The sequence below is a fragment of the Rattus norvegicus genome, chromosome 2 (genome assembly GCF_036323735.1).
Source record: "Rattus norvegicus strain BN/NHsdMcwi chromosome 2, GRCr8, whole genome shotgun sequence".
Lineage (NCBI taxonomy): Eukaryota > Metazoa > Chordata > Mammalia > Rodentia > Muridae > Rattus > Rattus norvegicus.
In genome coordinates, this window is record NC_086020.1 from 222,346,013 (window position 1) to 222,373,566 (window position 27,554).

Genomic DNA, 27,554 nt, shown 5'->3' on the forward strand with positions numbered 1-27,554 from the left:
AACATGCTGATGTTGAAAATTATTTTCAGACGTGCAAATTACCTTGTATTTCAGCAGAATGCTTATTTCTTCAAACGCATTGGCAATGGCTTCCTTGTATGAGGCTTAGTCATCCCATCGCTGTGCGAAAGGAATGGCGGCCTGAGAACAGTGCTGTCTTTATGTTTCCCATTTGGATTTTTAGATTTAGGCCAAGACGAATTAAGTAGAGATTCACGAGTTATGGAATCAAATGAAGCCAAGTCAGCAGATCTAGGATTTTTTTTTTTTAAATCATACGTACTGTGTTTCTGTGCTGAAGATCGGAGGGAAGTGGATTTAATCTTTCAGTTAACTAAGGACCAGGTAGCTTTCAAAACCCTAAAGTGTTTAGAGTCAGAACTACTGAGGCTCATTTCAATCTAGTCATTCAGAATGTTATTTTGGTTTTTGAAAATGTCTTGCTTTATAAACTTTGAAATTGTTTTAAAGGGGGGGAGGGTGCAGACCGGCCATTTTCACTGTGTCGTCAACTGGGAAACTCTCTGAAGATCATGTAATGAGAGCTGTTGCTATTGTGTTTGATTTACTTGAAGTTGTGAAAAAGAATACAGCAGTTGTACCAACTGCGTTATGCTGGCGCGTGCAACGTGACTGTCACATGTGCTGTTTGATGCGATGTCTCTTTAACTGGGGATGAGATGGCACCTGTGTCTTGAGAAAAGGAGTGGGTGGTAACTTGTGAATGTGATCATACTGGCAACCCCCCCCCCCCCCGATTTTTGGAGAAGCTGCTGGGGTGGTCATAATTAGTTGCCTGTTCCCAGGCCCACACCTCCACCACCCAAGCCGAGTTAAAAACACACAGAGTGAGGGTCCCTGACTGACTTCTTGTGGTGAATCTCCGGTCTCAGTGGGACTCAACACCTCTACTGAGAAGTCCCTCAGAAGCTCCTTGGGTAGAGTTGGAGAGCTAGGAGGCTCACCAAAGAGGCAGACAGGAAACTGCTGGCAATCAAATGAAGTGAGATGAGAGCTCATGGGTTATCTTGGTGATATGAGCCCTCGATGGTTAAAATGATATAGGTCTGTGAAGTTGGTGGGCCTTGCAATTGCAGACTTACGGTGATAATTTTTCTGCAAATTCCAGAAGGATATTTACACTCGGGGAGGGATCATGCATTTTCTCATTTTCACAAAGCGTTTGGCATGAAGCTCATGGCGATGAAATCTTGGAGATTTTGGTGATGTTCATTAAAAGGAACCCTCCCCCCATTATTTTAAAGCATTTCAAGTATTTAGTGGTATTTAATGCCTGTGTGGTGTGAGGAATCTTCTACCTAAAATGTGGGTCAACTAATAAAGCAGTCATAGCCTATTGTTTTAGAGATTAACACCCCCCCCCCAACACACACACACACACACACACACACACTCTCTCTCTCTCTCTCTCTCTCTCTCTCTCTCTCTCTCTGAAAGTGCTTCTGGGTTTTAAAACTTGTAGAGAACTTGTTGAGCCAGATAGAGAAATATACCTTTTTTTTTAAATAGTTGCTCGTTTTTGTTTTTTGTTGTTGTTTTTGTTTGTTTTGTTTTGTTTTGTTTTTTACGGGCTGCATTTTGGATAAGGAACAGTTGAAGATTTCTGTGGAAAGGCTAACAGGTCAACAGATGAACTTTTCCAATTAAGTTAGAGCTCTGGGAACAGAAAATCGCTTCCCAGACTGTTCATGTTTTACCCATGAGTGCAGGGTGGACTGAATTGTGGTTTGTTCCATAGAAAGACTAGATGCTTCTCTCTTCAGACATTAGTGTAATAATCTCCCTGGTATTTATACATAATGTCTATAAATATTGAAAATGACCCTTTCCCCCTTTAAGCTAGTACTCTGTCTTAGGTCTCTGTAGCCTTTTGTCCTGATTTCTTCCAGTGTATCCATTTTAGTGTGTGTATGTGTGTGTGTCTGTGTGCACGCCTATGTACCTTAGCTCAGTGCCATTTTGAAATGTCAGCAAGTGAAAGGTATGTATGTATGTATTGAACTGTTGACATCCATGAATCAGTCATTCATCGCTTTAGGAAAGATTTGCGGGCTGAGCCAATGTCAGTAGGTCCAGAGAACCTCTTGTCTCTTTTCTGTTGTCTGTGCCGTAGCCTCTTACATGTTAAAATGTATCCATGTTAGGTATGTTTTATTGAGAGACCCTGCAGTTTGCACAATTCCAGAAGCCATTCAGCTTTAACCACAAGGCTATGTCAATTTTTTTTTTTAGAGTCCAACTGAAGTGAGTTACAATCTTTGGTTTTTAATACCTCACAGCTGTTTGTAATGTTTCTGAGATCAAAAACACTTTAACCGGAAGGCAGCCTCTCTCCTTTGGCCTGCCCACACTTCTCTCTTCCTCCTTCCCTCTGTCCCCCGCAGCACGCAGCACGGTTTGTGTCACTGACATCAGTGATGGTAGACTTTCTTAGATGGTGTCAGGAGCTGGGGGACCATTTGTATTTGAGTGGGAGCAGCCCGGGTGACTTGAATTTGCATTACAAACAATTGCCCGGTTTATTGCATCTGCTGCTTGTGAGAACTGGGGAGAAACATCTGTGGGAGGGTGAGGCACCAACAGGGCCCCTCTCTCCTTTCTGTGACTAACCGCTGTCCTGAGATTCCAGCTGTGGCCAAGTGGCACACATAGGGAGGCCTCTTCTGAGATCTCCCCATAACCATATGCTGTTGCTCCAGTTTAAAGTCAGGCCAGGTATCATGGTGCCCATCAAGACCCATCCATCCATCCATCTTCTTCCCTTCTGCCAGGACATTTCAGTTGGGACCTCCTTTTAGGAACTGGAACCTTTGGGTTGGGGATTTAGCTCAGTGGTAGAGCGCTTGCTAGGTTCGGTCCCCAGCTCCGAAGAAAAGAAAAAAAAAAAAAAAAAAGAACTGGAACCTTTAAGGGAGTGTGAGTATCTGTACCAGGTCTCTCATGAACGAGTCTCTCCTGGAATCTCAAATCCGAGTTTTTAGTTCAAACAAATGAGAAGGCAGCTAGGACGACCTGCTTGGTGCCAGTGTGAGCTCTTCAAGCACACAGGATGAGACGATGTGCAAGCCTGTTAATATTTCAGAGCCAGGACCCCAGGAAAATTTATTGAAAACATATAACCAAACCTTTCTTTCTCTGAAGCTTATGTCTGAAAATCAGACCAATGCTGAGGTATTAGAACAACAACAAAACCCCCAGGGCCTTTGTGTCCCAAGCTTAGGGTAGAGCTGAGCGTTCAGGCACAGTGTGAATGAGCCCTGAACTCAGGTGCTTTCACATAGGGAAGTTCCCTGTGGGGTGAGATTATCCTTGTAGTTAATCACCCTGGGCTGCAGCAAACTTCCATTTGTCCCTCCTGCAGCCCAAATGGTTAACACCTTACAAGAGAAGCCTTCCATATCTCTTCTGATGCCTGGGGAGGGAGAGCCAGGAAGCTGCCCCTGGCCCCTGACCACAGTAGCTCTGAATCATGAGAACTTCAAACTTTCTGGATCTCTATGATCTTCCTCACAGAGACCTTGCGGGTAGGAAAGGGAAGATGTCTACTGGCCTCATTTCAGCTGCCTTGTAAATCCTTAGTTTTAAAGTGAGAATAGCTGTGGAAATGTTACAGGCTTTTAGTTATTCAGTCTTTGTGGAAATGTTATAGTTTTTCAGTCTGAGTTATTTAGAATAGTTCGATTGTGTTGACCGATGCTTCTAGGGAATACACGTTTGTACTGCTGGTGAACAGAACTATCTATGTCTAGGAGATCTCCCACCCCTGATTTTGCATTAAGTCTACAAACAACTAAGATTTGGGTTTCCGTCAGTGTTCACTTCTGGGACAAAGGAACTGAGGTAGATTTGCCTCAGCATGCAAAGCTTCTGAATGCCAATATGCCAGTGCTGTATGGCTTTGAAACAAACGGTAAAAAATGAAATAAAATAAAATAAAAGTAGCTCAGGGGTAGTATGCCTGTGGCTTGTTCCTTGTGTGAAGACTCTGGGGGGAGGCACTTTGTGCTGCAAGGGGCTACCTGGTTTGACTTCCTGATGAATTAATGTTAATTTTCTGATTCCAGATGTTTCATTTCTCGCAGCTAAGTATGCTGGCTTTCCCCGCTTTACCCCCAAGCACAGGATATATTTTTCCAGTGTATTTTGTGTAATACTTGCTATCAGGAGGAGAAGGTGTGGGAAATTCCTCCTCAGAGTCCCTGGGTATTCTGTCTGGTCCTTCCTCACTTCACTACTGCAAAGCAAGGGGAGACTCATGATTGACCAGAGTTTGGAGCACTTCCCATTCCTCCCCCCAGACATCCCCAGTTTCCAGGGATTTTGCTTATGGAGTGTGCCAGGAAGCCAGGCTCCACAGGGCCCTTTCAGGAGTTGATGCTGTCGTGTACTAAGCACTGGTCCTCCCTGATCATGTCCTCTCAATTGACCCTAGCAGTTTCTGTTTTGTTTTTTGTTTTTTGTTTTTTTTTTTTTTTTGTTTGCTTGTTTCAGAAAGACATGAGAGCAACCTCACACACAGTAATTTCACAAACCCAAGACCACTACCTCAAACTGGGAACAAATCTTTTGATGTTGTTTGTCTGGTTTGGTTTTTTTTGAGTCAGGGTGTTTTGAGTCGAACTCACAGAAATACAACTACCTCTGCTACCCCAGTGCTGGGATTAAAGGCATGACAGGCCAGCGGAATCCTGGCGTTTTAAAGTGTCTCTACAGCCCCACAGGTCTTGGCTCTCTTTTTGCCAGCCTCCTTGTTGTGGCTCAGTCTTTAGTACACACGTTAGGATGATCGGCAGAGCTGGACTCTGACAGGCACGCCAGCTGAGAATATCCGAGACTGTAGAGTTTAACTCTTTGGATTTATTTAGTGAAGTTTTTAAGCAGTCAGGTCCCCTCCCATTTTCTTTCCTTCCTGAGTCCTTTGTTCTCCATTTACATATATATTATGGGCAAGATCAGGATTTTACAAATTGGTTTCCCTTTGATTTTGGAGAATAACTTGGGAGTTTAAAAATAAAACATTCCAGTTCTGTCCGTGGCGGGGAGCAGAAGCACGCACACATTAATTCCAGGTACATGTAGCACTCGGCAGCTAGCGTGTAACACAAGTTGCTGTCACAGGACTGGAGTGGCTTTCCAATGGAGGTGTCCATTTAAAAAGCTGTTCTCTAAAGCCAGTAGATAAGCAGCTGCAACAAGCTGGTCCAGTCTGTGGGAAGTCAGACCCGGATGGTCGAGAACCAGCTCTGCTCATGCTGCTCCAGGAGGCCTGCTTCGTTTGTAGCTCATTTGACCGAGTGCTTGCCTAGCACTGTAAGAAACCCCATGTGGAATTAAGTAAAGCTGGGCGGGAGGGCAGGGACAAGGACAACACGCAGGTTTTCGTTGAAATAACTGTTTACAAATATACCATTGGAACCAAATTTGGTGGCACACAACCTTGGAGTCATGGCTGCTTAGAAGGCTGAAGCAGGAAGATTGAGTTTAGCAGCTGAAGGCCAGCCTGAGTCAGCAGAGCAAGGTGTGTGTGTGTGTGTGTGTGTACGCACATACATTAACTCATGTTTGTCTTTTAAATACTGAAACTTAGATTATTTTTAAATTTAACTTTATTCATGTTTACGTGTGGTCTGCTTAGTGCATAGCAATGGATTCCAGTGTGTGCTCGCCACGATGGGTGTTAATGTGCAGAGGTCAGAGGACAACAACTTTGGGAGGTTACTTGTTCTGTCCTTCCACTGTGGATCCCAGGGGTTGAACTCGGGTCACTGGGTCTGCACAGCAAGTGCCTCTACCTGCTGAACCATCTCACCTGGTCCTATCATGGTTTTTCTTCCCCTCATAACCCTGCAAATCATTTTAAAGATGTAAATAATCCAATATGTAAAAACTGGAGGCCTGAAGCCCAAAAACGAGTTAAAGCCCAACAGCAAATGCTGGAAATGAATAGGTGTGGAGAACCAGGCAGGGCTCCCAATCAGAGGGCCATGTGGCAAGTAGAGACCGCTAACTCAACCTCTCGCAACTCCGCTGTGTGTGCTTCAAACCGTTAGCCGATGTGATAGGGGAGAGCACGCAGTTACATGCAAGTATCTACTTTGGCCAAGCCAAGCCCACTGGAATCATGAACTTGCTGTGTGTACCATCCCAAAGCTTAATAGGGAATGATAGTCTCCCAGGGAGCTTCTCTGAGAGAGGTTCTCTGAGGCTCACAAAGCAGAAAGAATGTGTGTTGACTCTCCCACTTCCCAGTACTAGTAGGGAAGCTGCACCACAGAAAGTCTAAAAATAGACATTTTCATTTTTTCTTTTTCTCTTTCTCTTTTCTTTTCTTTTTTTCTTTTTTTTTTCTTTTTTTTTTTTTGGCAACTGTCTATGGGCAGTGAGTCTCTTGAAGCTCTATTAGTGGTCATTGTGACTTCTTCTGCCCACCAGTAATCCTATATGGCACCCGATGACAGTTTTCCTGAAGTCACATTTTGATCTCCATCAGTAATGAATTACTGGGATGATTTAAAGTTCTGTTCAGTAGAAATGATTAGCCAGGCCTAATGGCAAAGATCTGTAATTCAAGTTACTCAGGGGGCTGAGGCAGGAAACTTGCAAGTTTCAGGACAGTTTCAGGAAAGAAATCTGTAAGATCCTGTCCCAAGAAAGAAGGGAGAAGAGGGCTATGGATGGTCCAAGGTAGATGCTGAAGTCCAGGATGGCAATAGGAGTGAATGGAGAAGCCTGTTGCTATGCAACACTGAGGAAGATGGAATGAAGAGGCTGATGTAGGGAGGCTCTGTGATGAGAAGAGGATCCCCTCTAGGGATTCTCCACTTGGAATAAAAATTACTGTCAGCCTCCGAACCAAACAAAAAACTTTAAATCTGCTCTGATTTTTAACTTTTAAACGCTAAAAAATTGTAACTTTTATTAAATGTAAGCATGTGTGTCTGCATGCAGGTATGTACACATGAGACCAGAGGCATCAGGCCCCCTGCAAATGTAGTCACAGATGGTTTTGAGCCACCTGATCTATACGTTCTAGGACTAGAAGTTGGATCCTCTGGAACAGGAAGTTCTCGCCATCTCCCTGTCCCCTAGTCTGATAAGCTTTGTCATACTCACTGTCAGCAGTGACGGGAGCTGGCCACTTGGTCCTGAGCTTATCCGGGACTGAGATGGTCACATCAGCTTAGAGCAGAAGGGACGCCTCCAGTCAACTCGCCTAATCAATAAAGTGCCAATGGGGCTGTACATGTCCTTGTATCTGCTTTTATTCTTCTAATATGTTTGCTTTCTAGCAAACCATTTCTTTTTATGAAATATAGAATCTGAAAGTATCTGCTAGGTAACCCTGTCCTGTAGTATTTTTTTTATTCTCTTATTTGTTAAGGGCCATTAGACTATGGTGCTTAATGAACATCCCAGGACGCTCTGTGTTCGGTAACAGCTAAAAACAGCTCATGGGAAGAACAGAAAGGAGGGGACTGGAGCCTTGGGAGGATTCTTGTCTCTCACCTAGATCCTTGAAACCTAGGACAAAATACAGATGATAGAAACATGGTCACTTTTTCTCTTCACAAGTATATTCGAGATGAAAATATAGCTGTGTAAAACAGAAAACATCCAAAAACCAAAAACTAAGTATCTTCTAGCATTGTGTCACTAATGCTCTGCCGTTCACCCGACTTCCAGCCAGAAAGGTTTTCACTAACAAGTCGGGCGTTTCTAGATATTAGAAGTGTTGGATAATCGTGGCCCTGATGCAGCCTGGATGTGTGCTATGCAATGATGGACTGTTTGGTGAGGTTGAGGGCATGAGGATAGTGTTGATGGAGGGAGGTCTTGGGGTAGATGTCAGAAGACCTGAGGCCTAGCCCAAAGTCTGTTGTCCCCTTCTGGAAGTATTTCTCCTTCCCTCCTTTATAAAATGGCACCTTCCTGTGTGGCTGACCTTTCTGTGCCCATGTGGGGCTCTCTGGTAGCACAAAACCTGGGCAAGTGCTGTTTCCTAACCGTGGCAGTAGACTAGGAGTCTAGAATGGTGTGAGCCGGTGCCCAGATTCCCTTCTGGTAGGACTTCTGCAGCAGTGACAGGTATGTGACTGGACCCTAGAGCTCGGGAGGAAGGAAGGACACATGGTTGATTCTTCCCGTGCCGAGGTACTGGCTCAGAATCTAGACCCTAGGCCTTATCCTAACCTCTGGAAAATACTTACATTACTAAGTTTTAGGGATTCAATGGCATCCTTGTCTCTTCGTGGTGTTTTAATTGGGCTCCCTTTCTCTCCTGGATGTTGGGAGAACCCCATTCTCACCTCTAACACCCCTCTCCCCTCTAAGGAAACAAGATAGGTAAGGCAATAATAGGCTTCCAGATTTTTGCTAAAGTCTCATAGCCGTCCAACATTTGATAGGGAGTTATCAAATAACCTGTGCTTCCTTGCAATATTCTGACTTAGAAGAGGTTTCCCCCTTAACCCTTTAGGTTCTGGATTTCTTTCCCGTTACATGGAGAGGAGCTTGAGACCATAAGAATGTGAGGACAAGACCAAGTTACATTTTTCTCATTACATTACATTTTCTTCTGACTGAAGTCTTTCTTTTTTTTTTGTTCTTTTTTTCGGAGCTGGGGATCGAACCCAGGGCCTTGCGCTTCCTAGGCAAGTGCTCTACCGCTGAGCTAAATCCCCAACCCCGACTGAAGTCTTTCTATCTCAGTTGGTACCAAAAAAGATCAGGCCCAAGGGACAGGTTAGCTGGGGGGGGGGGGGGGGGGGGGGTGGGGAGTCTGTGGGAAATTCCAGTTTCTCTAATGTCTCTTGCAGTAAGGTAGTTTCTAACGTTGATCACCCTGCCCTTGTAGACTTAGTTCCAATGACTTGGATCATAGAAAAGACACTGGGAGATGAGGGTTTGGCTTGATGTTAGACACAGCAAGGGCCCGACTTCCAACCAGTACTGAAGGAAGATTTTAAAAGAAAAGGAAAGCAAAGGGCACTGTAATTTTATTTTATCCTTGATGTACTAGGCTTTACATTTAGATTATTAAAGTCTGAGACCCAAAAAAGAAAAAAAACCCAAAAAAACCCAAAAACAAAAACAAAAACAAAACCCCCAAAAGTACCAAAAGCAAAGAAGGAAAACCCTGGTTGCCACCTACCACCATTCGGTGAGCCAGTCAGCCTGCCCGCAGGATTATGGAAGAAACTGATTCTCTCAAACACTGCTCCCTGTGTTTGCACGGTCGTTTTTATGAATATATTAAAAATCCATAGCCTAATATTTACCTTTTTCAGCTTTAGGTTAATATATCACTATTTCATACTTTAAAGTGGAAATGGAAAACAATTATATGTTAAAAAATACTGCCTCGTACCTTAGCTCACTGTTCCCATGAGTGCTGTGTGAAGTCAAGCCTGACCCAAGGAGGCAAGGAGCCCACTCTAGGTCAGTAGACTGTACAGGGTTTCCTTTTGTACGTATAGATCACAAATTGTACAGTCAGGGTCTTTCTTAGGTATAGACTTGTTTATTGTCATTAAAAATACATTTGTGTCAAAGAATTAAAAAAAAAGTGGTATCAGACCAAGCTACTTGGTTTGATTCGAAATGCCTTTTTAAAATACTTGTTTTGTGAAGATGAAAGAAACGTTTTTAACTAAAAAGCCTTCCTGTGTAGCCCTTGAGACTTCTTTGCACACACATTAAAGCAATGAGGCTTGGGCTCCCTAAATCCATGTCAGGCCCTTCACCTACAAACTCAAGTTGTCATCATTCAACCCTGATAAACCCCAGGCAGAGGGTGCTGACAGGTGTTTACCTGCAGACTGTATGGGGTTCTCCCATGATGCCTTGCTCTCCTGACCCCAGAGCAAACCCCAGTGTCATTTGGAAGTTTTCTTGCAGTCCAGAACAGCTGCCTCTTAGACCTCACCTCCTTGCCCCTGTCCTACAGCTACTTTCTCAGGCGTGTACCCTAAACCTTGCTCCAGATCCTTGTGTCTGGGTTCGTGTGGCTCTATGTCCCTGGAATAGCCAGCTCATCTTGTCCATACTTAAAGGTCCAGGGTAAAGGTGACTCCTTCATGAAGCATGTGACTGGTTCCCTTCCAACTAGGAGGGTCTGGCTCTCCTGTGCAGTGCTATTGAATCTTCCTGGCTCTTTATACATTTTAAAAATGAGGGTTTTTAAAAAAAAATCTTGTGCATGTTTGAGTGTCTGTGTTATGTATGTGTGCATGTGTGGTTATGTGTATATCTGTATGCATGTGTATGTTTGTGTGTTTTTGTGAGAACATGTTATACATGCATACATGAGTGTGTGTGTAGTTATGTGTATGTGTGTAAGTATGTTAATATGTGTGTATTATGTGTGTATTTGTGTGTAGGAACATTTACAGATGCGCGCGCGCGCGCGCGTGTGTGTGTGTGTGTGTGTGTGTGTGTGTGTGTGTGTGCGTGCACGTGTGTTAGTACCTGAAGACACCAGAGGTGCTGAAGCCTAGAAATGAAGTTGTAGGCAATAGTAAGTCACCCAACATGGGTGCTGGGAACTGAACTCACACTGCAAAAGCATTAAGTACTTGTAACCTCTGAGCCCCTGTGCATATGTTTTGGATGAGTTAGGTATCTCCATGTTGATTTTTTTTTTTAACTGGGAATCCCTTTGAGGATAGAGAGTGCGTTTTAATTTTCTGTTACCCACAAGTTTTTATACTGCATGCCATGGTCCAGGTTACTCGCCAGATGTTTAATGGAATAGGTTAGGAATTTTAAACTTCAGGAGTAAAAGGTGCCAATACCAGGTATCAGTCCACCTTTAAATGAGAACTCTTAGAAAGTGTATAGACTTTTGCTATATATAAAGCTAAGATTGGGTTTAGAAATTTTCATACCATTAGGCAATGTTCACGAAATGGATGTTAACACCATTGGTTTTGAGTATGTGGTCCATGTCAGAACTGTTGTGCATCCTATCCACATGAGGTCATGTCACCCTCAAGGCAAGTCAGTGCTGGCCTCAGCATCCACCCAAGGCAGCCCATGAAGGAGCCGAGACGCAGAGGGAGAAAGTCAAGAACGGAAGATCGCAGCTGGCCCGTAGATGGACTGTGAATGGGACAAATGGGATGTAGGCTCGGCTCTCACTGCTGACTGTTCTCTCCCTGTCTTACTCTCATCGCCGCCGGTACCCAGAAGATGCTGGAGGAGATTGAAGTCAGCAGATCTGTCACTAGAAATGATTCATAGAGAGGTGTGTGATGAGAGATTGGATGCTATGTGAAAGTGGGACCTTTCCCACATTCCCTTTGGTGGACAAGAAGCCGGGGAGAGGAGATGGGGGAGACTGGGGAGTGTTCTAGTTTGAAGGCCAAGAGGGGTGTTAACTACATAGTGGCTTTAGAAGGAGGAGTAGGTTTGTGGGACGTTTATTCATGAGTTTTACTTAGGTGTTTTCTATATCTTCATTTTCATGTCAAGCAAACAAGACAGCAGCCACAAAACTGAGATCTAGAACCAAGCTATCTGTTATGAGCATCCTTTTTCGTCCATCGTTCAGTATAAGCTAGTGGTGCCTCACAAGTTGCCTCTCTTTACCCGTGAGCTTCCTGGTCCTCGACCATTGATGTGTGACCGTGAGAAATAAACACTCTGTCCATGGATGAAGCGAGGAGTACAATTGGTAGGATAGTACATTTACTGCTGGCTAACCCATGCACGTTGCACATGCTTTGTGTCAGACTCTCACTACCAAACTCAGGACCTTGGAATGGTGCTCTCATGTTTCCCACGAAGGACCCGTGGCTAGAGAGGTCGCTCAGTTGTCTTGTCTGCAGAGCTAAAGTTGAGCAAACAGGAAAGCTTGGATTTGAGGACAGGTGTCTCTGCCCCTAGTGACAGGACCCAGCCCATAAGCTAATGTTCCACACAAAAGGACCCTGTGAGGAATTCCACCGCCAGGAAACTACCTGGAGCCCTGAGGATGACTGTTAATTATGCTTTGGGATAATGTAAATGGCTAGGCTTCAGGGATGGCTTAAATGGGAGATGCTAAGAATGTTTGAAAATTGTCATCTGGTCCATTGGACAGAGAACCATGCCATTGCTCAGTACGGTTTTGAAAATTCCCAGGGAACATTGACAGCCTGAGTGTTTCACATCCACTTTTCTTTTGCTTGTTATTTTAAAGGGGGCCTTTATTGTTCACTTCTAAAATGGCCCCCCCAGTGTTAAGACTAAGTAAGCTAATTAAATAGCTGTGTGATAGGACATTTTCCAGTGCTTGGATCCTTCGGTAAATGATAGACCCCTTTTCCCCCATAGGAGCCAGGCATTTACACACAAACCTCTGGTAAAGAGTGGTTTTCTTTTTGCACAGCCAGCGTTTGTGTTGTAGGATGTCCTTCACGTTCAGCGGTTACTGTGGGTTTTCTGACGTCATCACGCCACGTTAAAGGAAAGAAAGAGAATCTAATTTCATAGCAGTGGGAGTCATGGTTGCTCCTGAGGCACTGCAGCAGTGATTAAGAAGTGAAGAGACAGGGCTGCAGAGTGGTTAGGAGCACAGTCTGCTCTTCCAGAGGTCCTGAGTTCAATTCCCAGCAGACACATGGCGGCTCACAACCACCTGAAATGGGATCTGATGCCCTCTTCTGGTGTGGCTGAAGACAGCTACAGTGTACTCATATACATAAAATAAATATTTAAAAAAAGAAGTGAAGAAACCTTTTTAAAGGGGGTATTGATTGGGACCAGTCTTTTTCTCTCTTAAAAGGAAATTTCCTCTTCTTCCTTCTTTTCCTCCTCTTCTGCTTCTCCCTCTCCTCCACTTTCCCCTCCCTCCTCTCCTTCAACCTCTTCCCTCCCCATATATATACATGAATATGACATACACACACATGTATGTATATATAGTCAGGGGAATCCCATAACAGAACAGAAAAATAAAGAAAAAGTCCCTAGATTTCTGCCTTTCAGACATAAGAGTTTCACTTACTTGTACTTGTGTCTTAGTAGCTGCTCACGAACTCAGAATTATTCTCTACTGATCATTTTGTTTTTATTCAAAATTCCACATGTATTTTCCTATGTGAATAAATATAGACCTATATCTCAGCTCTACGTGCTGACTGTCACCTAGTTATGACTATTTTTATCTTCCGTTTTGGCTCTCAGGGGGTTTCATTAGTTTTAACTAATGCCTCAATAAAGCCATGTCCAAAATAAATTTAGAACCTATTTTTGTCCAAGTCGGTTACTATTTCCTATCTTTCTTGATTTAGTAACCATTAACAATGTAAATTAATTGCTAGTTTTATTTGTTTTCGTCTTAAGGTGGGGTCTTTTTATGTGCATAACCCTGGCTGGCCCAGATTTATAATCTCCCTGAGATATTGGCACTCTACAGGGCTTCCCACCTCTTGATTCCCTCAAGTGCTCTGAATAAATGATTCAAAGCTACTTCATGCAAAATGTATGCTCTCTCTCCATTTCTCGACTGTTGCACGATTGAGGTCCACCGTACTATGCAGACAGCTAGGTCCTCACCAAGAGAAATGCCCCCCATCCTGTGATTGGCTCATCACCCTTTACATCTTAGGAGAGCTGGGCTGGGAAAGGACCTCTGACCTTGGGAGGTTGGGACAGTAACTGGAAACACCAGAGTCAACCCAGCAGTTTAGGGTCGGGCAGGTTTTCTGGCGGAAAGAAGACAGGCACCAAAGAATGTTGCGTTTTAAGAACATTCATCTTTCACCCCATGCTCACGGGAGGACCTTTTCTTGGCCCCTCGAGGGGCCCCCAGTTCAGCACAGAGCAGACAGGAACTAGTGTGTATCTTGGATGGATCTGGAGAGGCAGCAGGGAGCAGAGACACGCCCGTGGCCCTTGCATATGGCAGCCTGCTACCACAGGCTTGTGGTACTGATGGTGTGTGTTGCTCTTTACCCGGAGTCGGGCCAGCATGATTAATTGATTATGGTCACAAATATTTGATTCGTTTTGTTGAAATGATTTTATAGATAATGAACTTTAGGCTCAACTAGGAAAGCAGATTGGTATTTGCTATTGTAGTCGTTGTTGTTGTTGTTACTAAAAGGACATGCGTGGGGGTGGGGTGGGGGGTGGAGAGCTAGCTTAGCAGTTACAAGCAATGCTGTTCTTACAGAGGGCCTGAGTTGGAGTCCCAGCACCACATGGACCCTTACAACCAATCCAGCTCCAGTTTCAAAAGATCTACTGTCCTCTTCTGGCCTTTGGGCACCAGGCATGTGCGTGGTGACGTATGAGCAAAGCACCCATACACGTTATGTACATGTATATTAAAGGACATACATCTTAACCAAGATGACTTAAGAAAATAGCTCAGAGGTCTTTATGGAGCCTTCGAACACGTTTATCACTGCAAGTTAACTGGAACCCACAACTGGTTTTTCTGATGGTGCCTTGTGGTGGTACCCAACCCCACTGGCTAGAGCTGAGTGTTCAGAACCTCGGGAGGGAAAACAGCTGTCACTTCCTCATCTTATGACTTGCCTGGGCACTCAACACCAAACCCCAAACCAGCTCAAGCCACCTGTCAGTTGTTCTATGCACACGCATATAAGCTGTTTGTTTCCATTCCTACCCACGGATTAAAAAAAAAAAATGTTTGCCATCCTAAAGAGGGTTGGGAATATAAGAAAAATTACTGCTTAAAAACAGTATAGCTTAGTTACTGTTGATTTAAAAAAAATAAAGAAAGAAAGAAAGAAAAGAAAAGAAAAGAAAAGAAAAAAGAAAGACTTGGACTTGGTCAGGATCCATGTCAAAAAATCACAGTAGTTCTGGGAATCAAGTGGCAGCCTTGGCCTTTGAACTAGACAGAGGCCTGAAGGTGTTTGATCCTATGTCTTCCATACTGTTTAATGAACAACAGGAAGTCGGGATGGAGAGATGACTCCACAGCCAGGAGCACTCATTGCTCTCACAGAGGACCTGTGTTGGGTTCCTAGCACCACATGGCAGCTTACAACTCTCTCTGACTAAGGTTCCAGAGAACCTGATGCCTTCTCCCGGCCTCCATGGGCATCAGGCAGGCACATGGTACCCAGATATGCACGCAGGCAAAAACACTCATAAAATAAAAAAAAAAAATGTTAGAAATAAAAAACGGCGTGCAGCTAACCGCAAAGTTGAACGATGCAAGTTTGAATTGATCAGGCCCCACGAGGGCCTTATCTATCCAACTGTAGTAATGACGGATTCGGTGTTTCAAAAGAAAACCTCTCTTAACCTGTCTGGGACTCTAGAAACAGCAGCTGCTCCTGGAATGGCGGAGGAACTGTGGCATTCATGGTGCTAATGATGAGACAGGTCTTATCTGGGCTGCTTGTGCTCATTCTTGTTGGCTATTTTAGCAGTCCTCACATGAACTCAGTGACAACTATGCAGTGTGAAACTTGAAAATAACAGCTGCTTAAGAAAGTCATTCACAGGCTTTTTAAACCTCTCCAAAGAAACAAGAGTGGGGTAGGGCTGGACGCTGTCTTTTTGGGGGTTTTTTGTTTTGTTTTTTTCTTTTTAATTTTTATTTCATGCTCATTGGTGTTTTACCTGCATGTATATATGCCTGTGTGAGGGTGTCAGATCCTTTGGAACTGGAGTTACAGACAGTTGTGAGCTGCCATATGGGTGCTGGGAATTGAGCCCAGGTCCTCTAGAAGAGCCATTTCTCTTACCCTCAGAGCCATCTCTCCAGCACCCGCTGTGTGTCTTAAATGACTACTCTCTTCGAGCAGTTTTCTTATCTGGAAAGGGGTCCCAGCAAAGGGCTGTTTGTTACCTGGACTAAGGCAGGCAGTCTAGCCTGACTGCTTTCCGGTTTAAAAGCCCCCTGAATTTCTGGGTACCCAATATTTGAACCAGCTCACAGAAGGAAACCCATCTGTTTTGTTTCCCCCACCCCCATCATGTCATTTCATCCGTGTTTAGTGAGATGAAGGTTTCCTATGCTCTGGAGGGGAAACCCAAACTAGGCTGGGTGGAGTACAGCAGGGGTGCGTGGAGCGGGGTACGGACCATCTGCATTAGTGGCAAGTCTTCAGAGAGAAGTGCAGGGGAGACACCATCTAACGCTGGATGGAAAGGTTTTCTGCTCCCTCTCCCTGCCCACCTCTGGCAGGGGCTGGAACTCCCACACCTTGCCCTGGGCTTGGCTTACTTACACTTTGGTGTTTTGCTGTGACAGTTATCTCCATCCGGGGGGAGTGAGCCACATGGTACTTTTACTCTTGGAGAACGAGTCCAGGAGTTTTCCCTTGTGGCTCTCCCTTATTTTTATTTTTAAATTTAATCAATTTATTTATTTTTAATGAGAAGACAAGGAATTTCTTTACTTAGTTGGTCGGATCAGTAGTTTTTTAAATTGCTTCACTGTTTACTGAGTTGCCCCCACGACAAAGGTTCTACCCATTCATAGTACACCATTTGTGGGGTGGGGCCGGGAGGCAAGGGTGTTAGTATATTCAGGGTTTCAAAGCCATCAACACAGTCAGTTACATTCTCACCACTTCAGAAAATAACCTGTGCTCCCCCCCAACATCCCACCCAACCCCAACGCTGCCTCCCTCAAGCACCCACCCCAGGCCTGAGCTCTGATCCATTTTTTTTGTATCAAAAGACTGCCCTGCTTGGGACATACCACAAAATAGAATCACAGACAAACATAGTGTGCAAATCTGTTGTGATTTTGCCCCTCCCCCAACCCAAAACAGGGTCTTGCTGTGTAATCCAGGCTGGTTCAAACTCCCAATCCTCCTGCCTCAACCTCCCAAGTGCCGGAACTCTGGGCCTTGACTGACTCTGGCCAGTTAACATGTTGTCTGGAGGGAGGCTGAGTGCTGTTCTAACAGCCTGCGCTTTCTCTCCCATCTGGCCTCTGAGGGCTGCACCGTAGTCCGGAAGGTGAGGTCTAAGGGGTGGAGATGTGCATGGGTTAGTCAGTGTGGGGAGAAGAAAAGCCGAAGTTGCTGGTTCAGACGCCTACACTTGTGGCCGGAGTATTTTTGATGGCAGGTCTTTTATCAATTTTTAAAAGTCGGACTCTGTATTCTTACTTATGAGGAGCATACGTTAGACTGTGTGATTATTGTTTAATCAGATCACAGCATACACCTATGGCCATGTGAGTGATAGAAAGCGGAAAAAAACTCTTATTTTCCATAAACATGCCGTTTTCCTTTTTTTCTTTTTCGCTTCCTTGCCAATTCCATGATTTTACTGTGAATGCCAGTCTCGATAAGGAGTCGACATCAAAAGAACTGTCACCCTTGCCTCTTTCTTGATGTTGGGCTTGGCTGCTAACCCCACCCCCACTTCAGCCCATAACTTGGTCATCTGCGGCAAAGCAAATGGGGGAGGGGTGGTGGTAATCTATATACTACGTATTCGATAAAGCTTCATATTCCCTATGGGAAACTGGGGTCGTAACATTCTCTTCCTGGGTCTCAGTGGCCGGTGCGGTGCCTCAGCGTCTTCGTCTTCAAGCCGCTCTAGCTGGGTAGCCAGAGAAGCGTGGGAGTGCGAGACTTCTGCCAGTCGAGGCGCTCAGGTGAAGGAACTTTCCAGCAAACTGTAGTCTTCCGGAGACTGCTCTTTCCTCGTCTGTTTGGGTCGGTGGCTCAGTGCGGCTCAGGCTTCTGGGTGTTGGTTGCTCTTTGTTGTTTGTTTTTTGTCTAGTTTTTTGAAGCATGCCTAGGGTCACGTGGGTTGGTTCCCGCTTGCGGTGGGCACAGGCTGCTCGGTGCTGGGGGCGTCCAGCTGAATTCCATCACTGGGGAGTCTGCCCACCCTGACTCCAGTTTGCTCTTCTCGTGGCCCTGCTCTACAGGGGCCGTGTGGGAACCCTGCTGCCTGCCATCCCTCTGGATTTGATCAGACCCACGGTTCTTCTTATTTTAAACCATAGGTGCGCAGTACGGGGGAGGGGGGAGGGAGGAGTCACTGCTAAGGAGCCATTCCTCAGGTTTTCACAAGCTGGCTGAGCCATTGGAAGCTAACTACTTATTTTCTAGGCCTGGAGATTCCGGTTTTAAACCCCAGACCTACTGAATTTTTATTAGTGTACACTACTTATATAAACCAATGGCTCATTGTGACATTTTTCATTCACATATACAATATACTTCCGACATTAATCCTGATCACTCTCCCTTCCTCCTGCCACATATTTGACCTTCTATTTTCATGTCTTTAAAAGGAACATCTAGATTCCATTTGTAAGCGAAAATATGCTATCTGTCCTCTGTCCTTCATAGTCTGGCTTATTTCCTGTACTAAAATGACCTCCAGTTCTGTCAGGTTTTCCTGAAAATGGTACAGTTTCATTCTTCATGACCAAGTAATACTCCTTTGTGTATGTGCATACCACATTTTCCTCAGCCACTTAAGCTACTTGATTCCATCATGAGGCTGTTGTGAATCGCAACATGGTTGTGCAGACAGATACCTTTGTGCTCTGCCTCTGGATCCATTGGGAAGACACCCAGAGGTGACATGGCTGGATTACATTCTGGTTTCAGTTTTCAATTTTGGACCTGGTCTTGTGTGTCCCGGTGACAGAACCTAGTCCCCAGGGGTGTCTGCCTTAACAAGCAGCTTGTCACTTGCCTTGGAGAACATAGGCAGGCAGGAGAAAAACCATCGCTAACCAGGAAGACGGTTTCTATGACAGGAGTCTGTGAACAGCTTTGCTTCTTTGGGAAGAATGAGCCAAAGGAAATGGGACTTCAGTTGATTCCAGAATTCAGGTTGGGAGAATTACCTCAGAGGGAGGGATTGATAGCATTGGGGAGCTTTATGGAAGGCAAGCATAGTGCCTGATTATCTAAAGGTCTTAAAGCTCAACGTTTGTCTGAAGTGATTGAAATGGTCACCTGGAGGGACCTTTGGCTTGGAATGTATCTGCTGCCCTTGCCCTGCCCCTGCCTCCTCATTTCTCACCTTGGCCAGCAGCACCCTGACCCTATAGGTCCTTGAAGGGATGATGATACCCCTTCAGGAAGGGGAAAATAACAGGGCCAGCATAGAGTTTATGCTATGTAATGCGTCTCCTGTGCATTATTACAGATCTCTCTCTCTCTCTCTCTCTCTCTCTCTCTCTCTCTCTCTCTCTCTCATATTCTCTCCCCCCCCACACTCTCCCCCTCACACATACACACACTCTCTCTCACATACATACTCTCTCACACTCTTTCTCTCTCTCACATATGCACACACTCTCTCCCTCTCTCTCTCCCTCTCTCTCCCTCTCTCTTTCACACACACACACACACACACACACACACACACACACACATGCATACTCTCTCTCCCCCTTTCCCCCTCACACACACACACACTCTCTCTCTCTCTCTCTCACACACACACACACACATTCTCTCTCCCCCTCTCTCACTCTCACACACTCTCTCTCTCTCCCCCCTCACACACACTCTCCTCCTCTCTCTTACACATACACACACTCTTTTACACACACACTCACACACACACTCACACACACACACTCTCCCACACACTCTTTCACACACTCATATTCTCTCTCTCTCTCTCTCTCTCTCTCTCTCTCTCTCTCTCTCTCTCTCTCTCTCTCAGTATGGCAGTTTCTGCTGAGGGGCAATCTTAGGAATGTGGTTGCCCATAACCACTGAGGCTACTGATCCTGTGTGCGTTTGCTTTGTCTCTGCCTAGCTCTGTGGCATCTCAGGATTGGTAGCTGAGCAAATGGTACTTCAGCCACACAGCGAGGTGACAAAAATCCTAAATGCAGATTTTTCTGAGGTGAGCCCTGAAGAGTGTTAGGCTCACAGGAAAGAATGTGGGGAAAGCCAAATGCATGCGTGTTAGCAGCCAGATAACATTCTCCCTCAGGTGTCAGTGAGAGGCCTGAGGGGCTCCTATTGACTCTTGTGTTTGGCACTTTGCTGCATGAGGCTAACGATAGAATCAGACATAAAAGAAGCGATTTGGGGCTGATAACCCGAAGTTAGATTGGGGTCCTGGGTTGCTGAAAGTCTAATAAGATTATGAGGAACACACCTAGAGAAAAACATTTAAGAACACTGGGTCTTGCTGTCAACATTTTGGCTGATAACAAATTGAATGATTTCATTTTTCCAAAAGAAAAAGATCTAGACTTCAAAAATACTATGATTCTTGTTCAATGTTACGTTTGCTCTCCCAGTTCATGCCGTGTGTAAACCTCTAGAATCTGGAGTCTAAAGCAAAACAAAATGCAGTTGCCCTGTGGAATTGTGACCTAGAGGGGACCTTGGAGGGGACCAAGGTGTTTTCCAGCTCAGCACCATTCAGGCAAAGTTGTCGAAGAAAATTTGCAGTTGGTTACCTTGCAAGCAGGTCTGTTGCTTCCGAATCCTACTACACAAAGGCAGCTTTTGTTTGCCAATTACTTGGTATTTCAGAACTAAGAGGTTTTGTGCAGAATGAAAGGGGGCACACATCACAGCCATTTCTCCAATGTCCGTGAGTTTTAGAACTTAGTGGACTTGGAAAAGTTGAGTCGTGAACGGTCCGTGGGCTACTGTCTACGTAAACAGTACCAAGACAGGACTTTATTGAACGAGATGCAGTTAATTTCAAAAATCCCTTCTAGATTCGACTTTCTCACTCTTTATAGAAAAGTCTTGTCATTTTTGTTACCTTTGAAGTCCCTGATTTGAGGACATTCGAGGTCCCTGTCCCTGAATTGAGGTAGATGTGCCAGAGGGTAGGTGTTTTCCAAAGCATCAGTTTAAATGTTGGAATTGCAGTTGTCATTAATAGTTGTCTTGTGACTGGCCAAGACAAATTAGACTTTGTGTGTTTCTGGTTTTTTTTTTGTGTATGTTGTTGTTGTTTTGGGGTGGGCGTCCTTTTTTTTTTTCCCTTGGAGAAGGTAGGAGAGTAGGGATGGGGAGGACCTGAGAGGAGTTAAGGAGAGAATGATCAAAATATATTGTATGAGATTCTCAAACAATAAATAACATAAAAAAGATGTCTTCCTAGACAGTAGCAGTTATCAGACACCGTATATAACACTCGAAATAATATTCGACCTGCTTGTCTATGTTGATCCTAAATGAAATCACAAGTTACGTACATAATAGAGTCCAAAATGCTTTAAAAATGAGGAATGGGTGCACCCTTGTTTTCTGCTTTAAGAAACAGTGGGATGTTGGTGTTGACGTATTTGGTCCCCATGACCTTAAGAGATTCCTTGCCATACTTAAGCTTCCAGTTGTAAGGCATGATCCTGGCAGACTGATTAGCGTCTGCATCTGGAGTCAGGCACAACTCCTGATGTTGGTCCTCCTCCAGATAATCGGGAATCACGTGTTTGTTTGCAGTTTCCCAGAGAAGCCGGTGATGTATTCAGACTGCAGATGTCAGCTATGCTTCCTCCACTGAAAAGGGAACCGGTTAGGGGGAGGGGCAGGCCCCCGGGGTTCCACCTTGCATGCCAGAGTCCTCTGCCCCAGTGACTGTCAGGGTCCCTCTGTCCCTCTCCCAATCGGAACCACTTACTCCTCGATTTCATTCTAGCCTTTTGGCTTGGATGGCGTATTCAGCCATCAGTTCATATTGTGTGGTCTGAGTTATAAAATGCCCCCGCTGGTTTTTCCATACGAAAAGCATGTTTTTCATTTGTGGAAACTTATATAATTTTTCCCCCAGTCTCTCTCTCTCTCTTTCCCTCTCTCTCCCTCTGTCTCTTTTGTGCTGCTTTAAATTAAAAGCAAATGTATTCCCCTCCCCTTCATTCTGGCTCTCCCGCCCCACCCCCACCTTTGCATGTTCCAATTACAGAGTTGTGAAAATAAGTCATCTTTCGGCTTTTGTTACTTTAAAACAGCTATCGGTGATGTCAGAGTCAATACTAAAAGCACTAAGAATGCTGGCAGAGCGCGGTGCAGCTGCAGTCCAACATGATGCTGGAAATGGGGTTGAGAGCATAAAGGCTTTCCATATTCCCAGGGCGCACCACTGCTCGCGGCCTTGGCTTTGATCTCTTCAAAGGCTGCTGCCTCCTCCTCGATGGGGAGACTTGGCTGCCACTCGCTTACATTGAAAAAAGGCAGAGGTCTCTATTCAGGCAGAAATCAATCACTGTGCAGAAACAATTATGTGTAATTCAACCATCATGAAAACAGGACGAGATTACCGGGTTTGTTACCTGAGTGACTGTGTGGAGACGGGGAGCAGAGAACACTGGAGTCCTGCTGACATGCCACATCTCGATGACAATTATAGACATATGAATGATGTGGCGGGCGGGGGAGGCCCAATGACAAATGCTGGTCACGCCGTCCAGCAGAGCAGAAAATGAGGTTACAATTGGGAGATAATGTTTGCATATGTAACCGTATTTCAGCAAGCTGAACAACTTCAGGGAATCGACCCTTAGAAACTCTGGGGAATATCTGTGTGCATCTGTATGTGTACTGGCTTGTAGCTTCACTATCGGCAGAATCCAAGATCAAAATAATCCAGACAATTCAGGATTGCGCCAGATGAGGAGAAAGAAACTTTAACTTGGGGCTGTGTTGGCTTGTTTGGAGCGGACGGTAGGGACACCGGGCTCTGGGAGCACAACGTCTAACCTAATATGCGGGTCTGTCTTTAAACATCTGGTTCAAGAATAACGTTTTGTTTTAGAATCCGCTACTCTGTCTCACAAAGGCCTTAGCATTTTGCTCGTTGGTGTGAACCCTTCAGAAAGTGAGTTTTGTTGGTTGTACCGTCTTCCCTTGTTTTCAGGTGTTGTTTTTATAAAGCAGACTTGAGAAGCCTCTAAATTTCCTTTCATTGTGAACAAAAACAAGGCCAATTTTCTACATAGGAAATAACTTCTTGCCCTCAGTAGAGGTCTATTTAATCTCGCAGCCCCGGCCTGCAAAGCCGCCGAGGTATTTATTTTTTTTATTTTAACTCATTCTTGACACCTGACAGAAGCGTGGGAGTTACCTCACATTTTGCTGGCTAGCTGAGGTGAGGGGGGGTGGGGGTAGTGGGGGAGGACAGCACAAAATAAGAAGAAAACCCGGACGGCTGATTATCAAACTTGGTATTGCTGCTGTGCAGTTTGATACCCAAGCCCTGGGTTTACCTTTTATGCCGCTCCAGCTTAGACATCAGAGGTGTGAGAGCTGCTTTGAGTTACAGATCTTCAAACAATAAGTCAAAACAACAAAAAAAAAAATCAATCCCCTCCGGTCCCTGGGTGCAGTTATGGAAAGATAAAAGAGAAAAGTGAAGTTATGCTAAAGTAGATACAAGGAGAGGAGAGCAGATAGGCTAGGGAGAAAAACATGGAGGACAAGGCTGAGGTGAAGTGGGCCTCTTGTGAGCCAACATCAATGGACTTTTATCTTATCACAAAGTTAGAGGCTTGGTTGCCAGTTCCCTTCAAACTGGATCCAGTCTGATCCCAGGCTGCCCAGACCAGCGCCTTCTGTAAAGTTGCTCCCCCCACCCCCATCTTAAATGCAATCAACTTAGAATGAATGAGGTTACCTTCCATCCAATGCATAAAACTCAGCCACTGACTTCAGTGGCAAATTAGAGGTTTTGATAATCCCTTGGCATTTTGAATATAAATCGAGGGGGGTAGGTCTGTGTATTTTGTGTCTGTGTTTATGGAAAGCTGAGGGTTATGCGAAGTGTCAGGCAAATCTCTACACCGTGTGTCCATTCTGTGGCCAGGTTTCTTTTTTCTTTTTTTTTTTTTTTTTGGTTTTTTTTTTTTTTTTTCGGAGCTGGGGACCGAACCCAGGGCCTTGCGCTTCCTAGGTAAGCGCTCTAGCACTGAGCTAAATCCCCAGCCCGGTGGCCAGGTTTCTAATAGCCAGGAAGCCCCATGCATTCTTTTGGAGGTAAGACGTCACCTGTGCTCGCCCTGTTTCTTGTGGCTAATATCAGGTATGTCTGGAAAATAATAACCATTGGAAGCACTGTTTTTTGATACACGAGCCAGCATGCATTTTGATGAGTCCAAGACAGTAGAAAACCAAAAAGGCTCACATTTTAAGAACAGTCTTAAAGTGGCAACCATTCTAGCTAATAGTTTCTTAGCTAAGACCCAGTGCATTTCTTTGCCTCCCAGAGGGTTCCCAGATGGCCCCCAGCCTTCATTCTCATCTTTCCTTCTCCAGAGAAGAGCAGGCATCTGAGTTACCTCGGGCATGAACAGGGCGGGGCTCTGGCCTAGCATCCACCTCTTTAGCCACTGTCCTGCCCCACCCCATGTGAGCCCAGGGAAGCAGGGGCCTGTCTCACAGCCCTTCAGGATTTTGGTTTCAGGTTTTACAGAAGAAAAGGAAGTCATCTTGGCACTGTTAGAGCTAGAGGCTGCTATTTAAGGAACCGTGTTCTATATATAACTGTAGTTAATCATTTGAGTAAAGCCATCCCAACTTTCATTTGCATAGCTCAGATGACTCACTGTTTTGAAAACTAAATAAACTCAAATGGAAAACAACCGCCCAGTGTCTGCTGCAACTTTGATTCCTTCTGTGGAGTTAATGAGCAGAACAGTGGCAGAGTCATTTCCATACGTCTAAGGCTTTAAAAAAAAATTAATGAGTGTACTTTACAGTAAACATCGAAGCTCCGCTCTGTGCTCCCTGGGCCTGGAGAAGAAGGCTATGATTATTTCTGGTTTCTTCAGGAAGTTGAGATGGGGCAATGTCAGGCTGTATTTTTAGGTCTTTGTCCTCCAACTCTCCTTCTGGCTGGCTTCAGCCAGCATTTCCACGGCAGTCTCTTGCCGTTTCCTATCCGTAATCCCTTCTTGTTATCCTTCCAGGCCGCTCCTCACAGGATGTTGTTGTAAGTGGCTTCACGTTGACCTGCAGGGAAGGAAGTGAGGCAAGGCCTGGTACAGTGGGTGCAACAAGTTCCCTTCTGCCCTCGCTTGGAAGGACCCTCAAATTCCCCACAAATAGTCAGCGGTATCTGCAAAGGGGTTGGGAAAAGACTGGATGGAGAGCCTTTACAATCTCCACAGGGGTCTAGACCACCTCTGATGGTTGCTGACTAAAAGCAGCCTGCGAGGTACAGCACCCAACTCCCTGTTCCAACCAAATTGCTATTCTTAAGCCACCTGTAAGTAGAAATGTGGAGGTCACCGATGTACGTGCACACATGCATGTGCGTGTGTGCGCTTTCATATATAAATGTAGTATTTAAAGCTCATGGGACAGACTGCCAGCACTCAGGTAGATTAAGGTGAGAGAAACGGTGGGGTTCAGTGGTAGAGCGCTTGCCTAGCAAGCACAAGGCCCTGGGTTCGGTCCCCAGCTCCGGGAAAAAAAAGGAAAAAAAAAAAAAAAGGTGAGAGAAACGGAAACATCCTTGGTACTTGGATGCTAGCATGTGCTAGTTAATGCTGTTGGAAAACACAACCCTGTTTGCCATACAATTCAAAAAACTTCTGTTATGTACACTTTAAAATATTATTACTTTAATAAATTACTCTGTGTGTGTGTGTGTGTGTGTGTGTGTGTGTGTGTATGCACACCATGTGCGTGCAGTGCTCACAGAGATTAAAGGGGGGCAGTTGGGCCCTAGAACTAGAGTTCTGGTATATGTGAGTGAGTCCTTGTAGATTCTAGGAACTGAACCTGGGTCTGTGCAAAAGCATCAAGTACTCTCTGTCTCTCTCTCATTTTTTTTAAAGATTTATTTATTTTCTTTATATGAGTACACTGTAGCTGCTTTCAAACACACCAGTAGAGGGCATCAGATCCCATTACACATGGTTGTGAGCCACCATGTGGTTGCTGGGAAGAGCTCTGGAAGAGCAGTCAGTGCTCTTAACTGCTGAGCCATCTCTCCAGCCTGTATCAAGAACTCTTAACCAATTTAACCAGTGACATATTATACTCAACAGCCCCATTACTGGTTTTTTTTTTTTTTTGAGATATGCTAACATTTATTTTTGTTTGCTTGATATTTGAATTTCCACTTTTGACCAGTTTCCGGGGTGAGGACGGAAGTGTGGAGTCCGGCATGTACGCTGGCATGTACCTCTAAGCCTGTGTTTCTATTAGAGAAGGAAGTTCAGATTTGGGGTTGTGTTCCTAGGGTTTGCGTGATCACAGGAGAATATGTGTACCCCCAAATGTGTTAAAGGGTTTGGTAATTTGGATTTAGGGTGGCAGAACCATTCTTTATATTTTCTTCCTTTTCATACACCCCAGGGGAATTAACTAAATATTTTATCAGAAAATAGTTTTTCAGTTACACAAGTGTTATATTCTTGCGTGTTATGTATAGAGGGATATATTCTATAAGTCAAGGTTAAGTTTTATACCGAGTCTATCCCTGTATATTTGCGGTAGTTAAAAAGAAAGCTGTCTTTGGGTTTTTGAATAACAAGTAAAATAGGAGTTTAAGGTCTAAAACGTACTCTCAGGGCACGTCAGGGTCTGGCAGGTGTTACAAGCAAAAAGGAGGTCACAGATTTTCAGTCTTCTGAGGTGAAATCCTGTCCTGGACCTGAAGTTTAGCCTAAGTGGCAGCCTCCTCCCTCCCATCTTCCCTCTTTCCTCACAAGCCCCACCCTGTGGGACTCCCTGGAAGCTGCAGTGTTTGCTCAAGACCCTCATTGTTACTGTAACCCCCCCCTCTCTTCTCTCTCTCTTTTTCTCTCTCTCTTTCTCTCGTTTCTCTGTGTCTGTTTCTCTCTGTTTCTCTCTTTGTGTGTGTTTTCTCTCTTTGTGTCTGTATCTCTCTGTCTCTCTGTCTCTCTCTCTCAGTCTCTCTCTGTCTCTGTCTCTCTCTGTCTCTCTCTCTCTCTGTCTCTCTGTCTCTCTCTCTGTCTCTCTGTCTCTCTGTCTCTCTCTCTCTCTCTCTCTCTCTCTCTCTCAATGCACTCCAAATTCAAACTTTTGCAGTGTAAACATAGCCTGGTGATAATTTAAAGTCTGATTTGGACCCTCTGTTTTGATAAGAAATCACCAGCTTTAAAGGATACATATTGTCTGTTAAAGAATACCTCTATTCAGAAAACCTTTTCTTTGTCTAGCTGCAAATTCTGTCCTGTTTGGAAAATAATTGTAATTATTTAGGAGAGGGTCACCAACTTATATATTGATTAGTGTTGGAATCAACTTTGAAGTGTTTGAAATAAATAAAAGACTGCTTAGGGTTTATTTTGTTTTTTACATAAAAATGTGCTTAGTATAAATTAAGCATCTGTAGTCACAGCAAACCTCATACCAGAAACACTCGTTATTTCAAGGAGGCGCTTAAAGTATTCATTGGTGACAAGTTTTTCAGTGGCTGTACACCTCTATAATGACCTCTATAATTACTGGAAATGAGTTCCCCTTTGCCCTTGAATGTTTTAAGTTACATTATCATTCTTAAAATTTCACAAACTTAGTATGGTTGATCACAAATACTAATATTTTCTAAGCAAAAAACCCTAAAATTTTATGAGGGTAAATGATCCTAGATTTTTAAAAAGTTATTATTCATGCACACTAAGAATTAAGTTGTTC

At 44.5% G+C, this 27,554-nt stretch overlaps 1 protein-coding gene and 1 long non-coding RNA gene across 12 annotated transcripts in view; both read left to right on the forward strand.

The window, feature by feature from the left end:
• On the forward strand, positions 1-26,930 carry Lef1l (lymphoid enhancer binding factor 1 like). The gene is made up of 2 exons (XR_010064438.1): positions 1-23,751; positions 23,883-26,930. It is a non-coding gene; the product is annotated as a lymphoid enhancer binding factor 1 like (long non-coding RNA).
• Positions 1-27,554, forward strand: part of Lef1 (lymphoid enhancer binding factor 1) — a 113,391-nt gene that overhangs the window by 5,472 nt on the left and 80,365 nt on the right. The gene's annotated exons all lie outside the window — the stretch shown is intronic.